This window comes from Sciurus vulgaris, assembly GCF_902686455.1.
Source record: "Sciurus vulgaris genome assembly, chromosome: 11".
Taxonomy (NCBI): Eukaryota; Metazoa; Chordata; class Mammalia; order Rodentia; family Sciuridae; genus Sciurus; species Sciurus vulgaris.
In genome coordinates this window covers 38061954-38071477 of record NC_136472.1, presented here as the reverse complement: position 1 = coordinate 38071477, position 9524 = coordinate 38061954, and the positions used below count along the sequence as shown (strand labels likewise).

General features: G+C 44.3%; 1 protein-coding gene across 3 annotated transcripts in view; it reads left to right on the top strand.

The window, feature by feature from the left end:
* Nucleotides 1-4443: 4443 nt before the first annotated feature.
* Nucleotides 4444-9524, top strand: part of EHF (ETS homologous factor) — a 41350-nt gene continuing 36269 nt past the window's right edge. Inside the window, exon 1 of one of the 3 annotated variants that reach the window (XM_079103251.1) lies at nucleotides 4444-4601. The gene's annotated coding sequence lies outside the window, so the exon portion shown is untranslated. Of the gene's footprint in view, nucleotides 4602-6900; nucleotides 7271-9524 lie in introns of those variants that run through there. The other 2 variants (XM_079103252.1, XM_079103253.1) reach the window with 2 other exon arrangements.

Here is a 9524-nt window from a genome sequence, read left to right as displayed (position 1 = left end):
ACCCGAAAATTGCTGAGTGTAGGACCATTACCCCCCAACTGGTACGTGAGGTATTGCATACATTAATTTTTTTTTTAGCCATTCTGCAATATATAGAGATATCAAAGCAATATGGTGTATACCATGCATATATACAATTACAGTTTGTCACTTAAAAAAGACTAATAACAAAGGGAGGAAACCCAACTGCTACAACTATAAGAAAGACTTACCTACACACAAAAAGAAAATTCTGGCCACTAGAAGATTGCCTGGTCAACTTTCACCACTCTCACAGACTGAGAATTGAGGTTTCTTGACAATCCTGATGGAAATACTATGGAGAAACTCGAGATAGTTTGATTGAGAATCAAGGTGCTTATCCCAGCGGTGAAGTTGTCCTGAGTCAGGGAACCCCGTAAAGCTATTTATGAGGCAAGATAAGGGCAGAAAGGATAACAGGATACAGGCGAGGCATAAGCAACAGGGCAGGCACAAGTCACTAATGCAAGAATGGAGTTGTACTGAGAATAATTAAAATACAGAGGGGGAGTTCAGGAAATTCATCTTCAATTCTTAGGTAAGATTGGCAACATATTCAGATGCCTGAGGGTGTGTGTGTGTGTGAGTGTGTGTGTGTGTGTGTGTGTGTGTGTGTGTGTGTGTGTGTGTGTGTGTGTGTGTGTGATGTGCACAGTCCATCATTCTTTCCATCAACAGGAGTTGTCCCCAACTCAGCAATTCTGGTGTACGTGCCATTGGCAGAGGGTTTTACTCAGCATGTGGGACTCAGATGTGATAACGGGAAGCCGTGCACACATGTGTCCCGACAGAAATCTGTTGGGACAGCTGTCAGCATGAGACCTCCCAAAGAGAGCTGAGGTGCCGCCTTCAGAGACCAGGGGGCTTCTCCGCAGAGGACCGGAAGATCCCCTGGGATCCAGTCTCATCCCAAATCAAAACATGTTGCAAATATGGCCTTTAGAGGGGCCTGAGGTCTGAGGCAAGGTGATATTTATTAGCCCTAGTTCCTTATTCGACTATCCCCGGGGTAATAAGTGATATTCTGCTCTATGTGACCCTCTGTCCCTGTGAGTGTCATATAGTTTCCTGTTCCTGTCAGTCCTCCATTAAGATTTCTGTGGGGTTCTCACTACATGTTGTCGCATTTCGCCCTGGAGATAGCTCCGTGTCATAAGGAGAGAATGACAGACAGAAGCACACACACACACATACACACACACACACACACACACACACACATTTCATTTTTTAAAAAAAGATAGGGCTATAGTTAAAAGGTTGCCGGGTGATGAGGTTGAAAATGAGCATCCTCTTTCTTGCAAAGCAAGCTTGCGCCTCTGTTGACCTTGTAACCACAGCCTGCGTTGGTGTGAAGACTCAAGGCTCCTTAGGGCTTGATAGGTGGCTTAGAGAGATTCTTTGTATTGGCCTCGCTTTAGCAATGAAAGTCCCTGGGATTCCTTGGTTTCTGTGATGTAGATTTTCTAATACACAACCCGATTGAACTCAAGGTCTCCAGGCCATTGCAACACCCTGGTTTGCTTTGCTTTTGTCCCGTGTCTCTGGGGAATCAGCATCAGGAATTGACTCTAAAGCTCTCTGTCTTGGCACAGGCCTGAGACAGTGTCAGGGCCTTGACCTATAGAGAAGACCAGAAAGAGTCCAATGTCAAGTACTCCGGTCTCCAGAGTTGGTTTTAGTTCCCAGTGTTATCTGGATCTTGTTCTGATCTCTTTTCTCTAACTACTATCCCAGGTCTTTATCAGTCTTCCAGAGAATTTTGGTAGCATAAAACAAATGACAGAATCTTCAGTGATGGTGAGGACTGGCCTGATTCCTGTCTGCATGAAGTTTCTACTGTGTCTGGTGTTTACATGGTCTCAGTTTTGAACTTGATATTCTTGAGGGACTTACTTGATATATGTGAGACTCTGGCAGTAACAATCCTCTTCATCAAATCCAGCTTACGGTATTCTCATTCTCAGCTAAAAATCAGGACATCCATCTCATATACCTCTGGATTGAACTATCTATCTGTCTATCTAATCTATCTATCTATCTATCTATCTATCTATCTATCTATCTATCTATCTATCTATCATGTATCTAATTAATGTCAGTAATGTCATATTTAAGTTGACCTTAGGGTAAAAGAACTCATACTCCAGCGGAGTTTCTCTAGGTATATAGAATGCCTAAAAATCTGACTTTTTTTTTTTTTTTTTCCAGGAAGGGGGAGGTATTGTTTTTGCTTTTGTTTTTCTCCTTGGAGGTGCAACCGAGTCCCAAGTAAATAACAATTCTTACTAAGTACCCCCCACTAAGTACCAGACACATTGTTAGGTACTTCATATACACAAAAATCCACAAATAGAGTTGTTTGTGAGTATTTGATGACATCTTTCTGCCCCCTCTCCTCCTGCATCCCCATGAGTCTTCTCAGGCGTGTCTTAATGAGCAGTCTTCCCATCCAGAATGATCAGAATGAGAGTGGATAAAAGAATAGGACATAACTGGAAGTCTTCAGCTAAGAATTAAAGGGCCTATAATTACGGGTGGTTGGGACTGGGCCAGGGAGCCACATCCTTGTAGGAGTTGCATTTGAAGTTCACTCCCTTGGGACCACACACCCCCTACCCACTACATGCTCCTGCTGAGCTGGCTCCACTTAACCTCAGGTGAAAGTGTAAAAAAAGGCCAAGTTTGCTTTCCTAGACCCCTGCTGGCGTTAATGACCCCCCCCCATCCCCATTATCACTTGCAAATACCCTGTAATGGGCGGAACTGCTTCATGCTGCTCCTGATTCATCTCTCAAGCAAAATTCCAGCAGACTGTTCCCTCAGGGCTATGCTCTCAGATCTGGAGCTGATAAACTAATTGGGGCTAATGTGATAATGGGCAATAATGACATTTACTGTTTTTATCAGACTCAGGGCATACATTTGCATGTTAACAGGGCCCTTGGCAAGTGCAGCAGATGAACAGGAGGGAACCCTCAAGGGTTCGGTGTCTGTTAGAGAGGCAGAGGGGGCTTTTCCAGGGCTGCCCTAAAGCACACCACCAAATCCTCAAGACCACCTCCTCAAGACCTGAGCGCCAACCCCTCCCAAGTCTGCCCCCCACTGCATCTTTTAAAACCCTCTGCATTCATGATGCATAAATAAATAAAACAAGCTCATTCACCGTTCCGCCTTAATAATACAATAACCACTTACTTTTTATTCTATTTACAGTCAGCCTTTGTTCATATGCAGACCTTTCATTTTTACACAAGGAACTTCTTGGTTTTGATCACAAAATCAGTTTCTTTTTGCCAAAACTCAATTTCCCTCCCCTCTCCCCTCAAAGGGGAGTTCCCGGCAGCTCAAAAAACCTGCTTGGACACTTGGCTCATGCCAGGCCAGGCAGTGTCCAGGAAGACCCAAGGGAGAAAGTTAATGGTTAGGGGATGGTATTTTTCCTTGCCAGGGGAGTCGCTCACCTGTACCAGGAAGAACATCTGTGAGCCAGGGAAGCGGTTGCAGCAACCCCGATATGCCCTCGGCCCAGGGGCATGGGTTGCGTGGGTATTTGAAATCCACAGTCCTTCCCAACATTTTACCTTCTTCTTGCCCAGACTGCGTTGACTTATTTCCAATTTCAGTATCTTAGGCTCTGCCTCTGGAGTTCCTATAGGGAATGTTAATAAAGAGTAGAAAGGGTCATGTGAGGGTCCAGAGGAAGTAAGGAATGAAATAATCCAGCAAATCAGCCCTTTAATTGTTGAGAGTTGACCACTGGACCTGAACATCTCATAGTGAATCCTCCTTAGGATCCTTCCTTTCAAGACTTCTTCCAAGGCTCTTACCTAGGGTTGGGGAGATTGGCTTTTCAAAGTCCACTGGAATTGCCAAGAGTCACTGTCAATGAGGCAGTCATGATACCAGGAGAGAGAACTGGCTGGGAGTTCTTTTAGAACCTGGTTACCAGTACAGCCAGTGTAAAGATCTTGATTCCAAAGCAGAGTAGACTAAATACAGGTTAGAAAATGAGACACATGTTCCAGGGGGCCCCCATGCCCCCTTCCCATTATCTCTGCTAGATTCAGACTTCTGTTCACTTTGCCCTGATGTTCTCCCTTCCTGATGGTGTCTCTGGGGAGCATGGTACTTTTCACCTGAAACTGCTTCTGAGCTGAAAAGAACAGTCACTACTAAATCAATTCCTCATCCATTAACAGGTTGTCTCTGTACTTGAGACACAGGCATAACCTGGTTAGACCTGTTTTGTTTGAACACTAACCTGTGAGTTGGCCAAATGCAAATGAGCCAATGTTTGTAATCCTTTATTTTATTTTTTTAAAGGGCTGGGCAGCCAATCACAAGAGGGGGAAGTGACTTAGGGAATTCCCGGTTGGTGGCTTATTGCTTAACATCCTACAAAATGATTTTAAATTATTGTCATATGCATTTATCTTCACTCTGATGAGGGCTCCGGCGTGATAACACCTGTGGTTGCCCATCCCCAATAGGAGCTGGAGTGATAGCCACCGCCTGCTGCCTCCCCTCCATTAGCCAAAGCTATTGGATTTCCCACCCAGAATCTTTAGGTAAATGAGGTAAGTCTTAATTTTTAAGCCTTCTTTTGAATCTGGAATTCAAACACCTGCGTGGAAAGAGAAACCTGCCTGAACCCAGACGGATGAAAATAAGGCAGACTGTCGGCAGCTGGCAGGATGTGAAGCTTGCTTTCCAGGGTTTACCTCACTAGGTCTTGTTAGGATTTTATTTTCAGAAGAAGCTGAGCAACTTTGGATGTTATCTGTGAATTTCCTGCATCGTCTGGACTTCCAATCACCATGAATTTAAAAGCTCCCTGGCTTCCCTCTATCAGTGTGGCAAAGCCGTGTTCCTGGGTCAGGTTGTTCTGACCCAAAAAGATTGGTGGCTCTGATAGAGCTCAGCGGAGAGCTGGTTGGTGAAGTAGCTCTTGGGGCTCAGAGCACACGGTCTCACTTTCCAGAGATGTCTTCTGCTGGCCATTTTTCTGACTCATGAGCTATAGGAGAAGGCAATTCATTTTTAGTATCTCCTAGGGTTGGAAAATGGCAAGGAAATTCATACCCACACTGGAAAAATTGGTTAGGCAGCCAAAGTAGGTAGGGTCCTGAGGAAAGCTGAGAATTTAAAACTTGACTCCATTCAGAAAAAATAAAAAATCGATTTAGGCAAAGAGCTTTACCATATCACAAGGGGACAAACTAGCCCTTTGTTCATTCCATAATGGGATCCTATGACCAGACAGGCAGACGTGACTCAGCAGTGACAAATGCCTTCGGAACAGGGACTCTTTTGATTTTGTTTGGACACCATGAAGAAGGGTTGGCTCCAGTGTGCAGAACTGGGAATAGTAGGGAGTTCATCATGTGGGTCACTAGCTGTACCCAGGCGGCAAAGTCACATTTTCAACAACCTTCTCTGTCAACTCTGTGTACTTCAAGTACCTCTGTGTTTCTGAGGCCAAGTGCAAGGTCCTGTGAGTCCAGGTTCACAGGTGTCTCTGCTGGTGTCTGCACTGACCTTGGTGGCAGGGGGAAGCCAGCAAGCGTTCGGATTCTGAGAACTTTCTGGCGGAAGGTCTAGCGCAGGCTTTGATTTGTAGGTGCGGGTGTGAAGAGGTGTCTGATAGTGACTTTTGGTGTGTAAAAGGGGAAGTTGGGGCTGATCAATGGATGGCTGTGTGCTCCTTCCACTGAGGTCAAGGGGACAGTCAACGTCTAACAGGAGAGATGGAGACATGTTATTAGGAAGAATTTCGTAGTTAAGAGATGCTATCAGAACAGGCTCTTAGGAGATTTAAACAATGACTGCAATGGCTGCATTTGGAGCTTGAAAAAGGCTCTTCTTGTCCTCTTTTTGTGACCTGAAATTCTGGGGCTTTGATAGAACTTACCAATGCCATCTTCGTATAATATGGAGGCGGATAGGACCATGTAGCTTCCACACCAAAGGCTAATGGTGTTTAAAAAACCGAGATGGAACACAAAATGAGAGTCATTTTGAAGTCTGACCACACTTAAAAAATAATAAATATCCTGAAGACGAGATGATCCTTCTCCACATTTCCAAAACATTTTACAGAGTCATTCTGAAAGAAAGCAACCTCGAGGGAATGGCTGTGCTCGGAGTTAGTTCTGTTAGGTCACCTCGAGATGGTGCTCGGTTAGGACACTCATAAAGGAGGTCATGGGCAGTCAATGTGTTTGAACTAGACCTCATTTGTACAAAAGTTCTCAATCTATTGAATTTATTCCTTTGTAGTAAAATTTACCTATTTGTTAAATTCACATCAACTTTCTTTGCTTTAGTTTTCTCATTTCTTAATATATTACTGTACTGTGATTTCCAAGTGGAAGTCCTTTTCTCCATCTCTGACCAGCCCTATGCTTACAACCATGATTCTACGTTTGCAGGCATTTGAAACTGCTCCCATTCATTGGCCAACTTTCCCTTGATCCTCTTTCAATATCTTTTTGACTCCATAAGGGTCTGAGACTAAACAGAGATTGAGAGGTTAAAATGTGTACTCCATTGCATTTGGTTAGCCAGTTGGAAATCGCAAGGAACTCCTATTAGGTCTCGATTTCAGAATGTGAGTGCTTTGGGCCAAAGTTCACTTCCAAGGAAGTGGAATTTAGCTTTCTGAAATCTTGTGAAGTTTTATTTCCTTCTTATCGCTCTCCACCCCTCCCTGAATTTGGGAACTTGAGCACTGGACTGTGTTCCTTCGATTGTGTTCCTTAGACTCTCTGGCTCTTCTGAAAGCCCAGTGTAGGCACCCTGTTTCCCATGACAAATCATTGAAAAGTAACTGGTCTTCCCCCTGCCTCCAGACAGAGCCGCTTCTAAGTTCTTTCAACCACATGCAATTTCCAAAGACCTCTGGGAGACCAAGAATACCGCAGTAGAATCTGCTACCACACTTGAGAAGCAATCCCATGGTTTTGAAGAAGCAAATATAAATTCAGTGATACGATTTTGCTGCCATTTCAGCCCACTTCCTGAGTTCAGATTCCTCACTGGTAGAGCTGAAGTGACAACCTTTTCTGTTGTGGGTGGGGCCCTGGTTGGGAGGCATCGGCTTGGCGTTTGGAGACCACACATTCTCCCCTGCCTTTGTTACTGGGTAACAGAGCCAGTTGCTGTGGCTCTCAGCTTGGGTAAACGGATTTTGTGGTGGGGATCACCCTCTGAAGACAGAGGCAGGAGGCAGCCCCATCTTGCCCAGGTTCTCTTAAATATGTTTCTGAATAACTGAAGGGAGAGGGTGGATAATTAGCTTTATTTGACATTTTCATGTTGAGTTTTTTTTTATAAAACAAATTTTAGATAATATGGTTTGTTCTAAACAGTGCTCTTATTAAACATTGTTAAGTTTCTTTAAATCAGACAGTTTTAAAGAGACAGGCTGTTAAGCTGGGCAGGAACTCAGCAGTGCAGTGGGGGAATGTGCCTCCCAGCAGCTTAGCTTAAGATGGGACAGACTTTCCAGCCAAAAGGCATTGAGGTCAGGAAGCCAGGATGCTCAGGAGTAGAAATTTCCATGAATCTTTCAGAGTTATTTGATAAAAACTTCCTGGATTCAAGAGGAGGGATAAAGATATTTCTTTAAGACTCTTCCCTGAGGAAGGTCAGATTCCATTTCTGGAGTGGTGGAAGTCCAGGGCAGGGAAAGCGGAATGTGGGCCAACGCTCAGCGTGGCACTCAGGAGAACTGGCAAAGCCGTGTGGCCCAGGACAACAAACTTCACCTCTCTGGCCTTTAGTCTCTTCTACTGCACAAACCTGATCTTCCTTAAGATTCATTTCAACCCTCAGATTCTGCAGCTGTTGTAACCAAACAACAGCTGGGCAGGGGTCGTCCGGCAGGATGAGTACGGGTCTAAAAGCTGAGAAAGGGGCAGGAGGTGCCCTCCTAGGACCAGACAGGAAGGGAGATCAGCAGGTGTCCTTGAATGGTTTCTTCAGAATCTTGGCTAAGTCACGTAGCTGCCGGAGGTACTAAGACCCGAAGCCAGGAGCCTTTATTTGGGGTGTCAGTTTATCCCCACATAAGATCCCATCTTTCCCAGTTTGGTTCATGTGTCCAAAGCTGGTGAGAGTGTGGAAGGGGAGGGAGCAGACTGCTGGTGACCACAGGGAGCGGTCAATGGACGCGATTGAACGCCATCTTCCACAGAACGCCAACGCGTTCTCCCAGGAAGTGAACACTCAGGCCCTGGTGGCATCGGCTCAGTTTGTGTGGGTCCTTGTAAGCTGACTGCCTCTGAATTCTTGGGTAGATGAGATGGATGTGGATTAACTTCTATAAAAAGACACCATGGGCAATCGTAAGGACAACAGGGCTGACCCAGTCACTGGGAAGCCCCACCTGCAGCCCCTGGTGTTCCCAGAGGGCCTCAGCTCTGTATCGGGAGCAACAGGACCTGCCACAGAGTCAAGCAGAGTGTCCAATTGAAAGAGGCTTTTAGGGTATTAATTGACCTTGTTTTAAAAGAGACATCCTGTAAAATATTCCTTTGAAAACGATTTCACTAGCACCTGACCACATTTTCTCTTCCATCTGCTTTCCGGGCCTGAGCCCCTTATTGTGGTCCATTGGATTTATATTTTCTCTTCTCCAGCTTCTACACCCTTGCTCTCAGAGTTTCTCAGAAGCATCCTAATTGTTAAGGGTCTTTGAATATCCATTTCAGATATGACCAGTATAGATACATTCAAACATGCTTTCTGATGAAACAAAATCTAAAATAAAAAGTGCCTGTTATCATAGCTTGGTTATTAGACTAATAGAAAACCTCATTAACCCCACTGTTTTAACATATAAACTTATTTTTCTTTTTGCATGACCTTGTAGAAGTATACTCTCCTCAGTGGTGTTATAATTGTGGTGAAAGTTAACATATCATAGCTAAACTGGACATGGTGATGCATGCTGATAATCCCAGCTACTTGGGAAACTGAGACAGAAGGATCTAGTTCAAAGACAGCCTGAGCAACTTTGTGAGGCACTGTTTGAAAATAAAAAAGGGGAAAAAAGAGTTAGGAATGTAGTCAGTGGTAGCGTACTTGCCTTGTATACAGGAGACCCTGGGTTCAGTCTCTATACATAAAAAAAATCATAAATCATATTTACCACTTCTTCCTTACTCTATATCACATATACATAATAAGTAATCCTGGGGTTTGGGCCCTTAATGGCCCAACTGTGGATTTGATAAATTTCTGTTACTCCATTAGTTATTTCTCCATCTGATGCAATTTCTTCCAAAACTTGGTTGAGTCTTTCTTGGAATAGTAAGTTCTTCCACTTTTTGTATATGACAACAGGACTTGAAGAAAATGGCCATCTTCTAGAGATTATTCCAGAATCCCTCTTAGGAGCCTTTAAAAATTTCTTAATAGGGCTGATGGCATGTTCTAGGACTTGAGGTGAGTGGAATGTGAAGGCCAAGAGCTATTTTCAGTTCCATTTACATGGT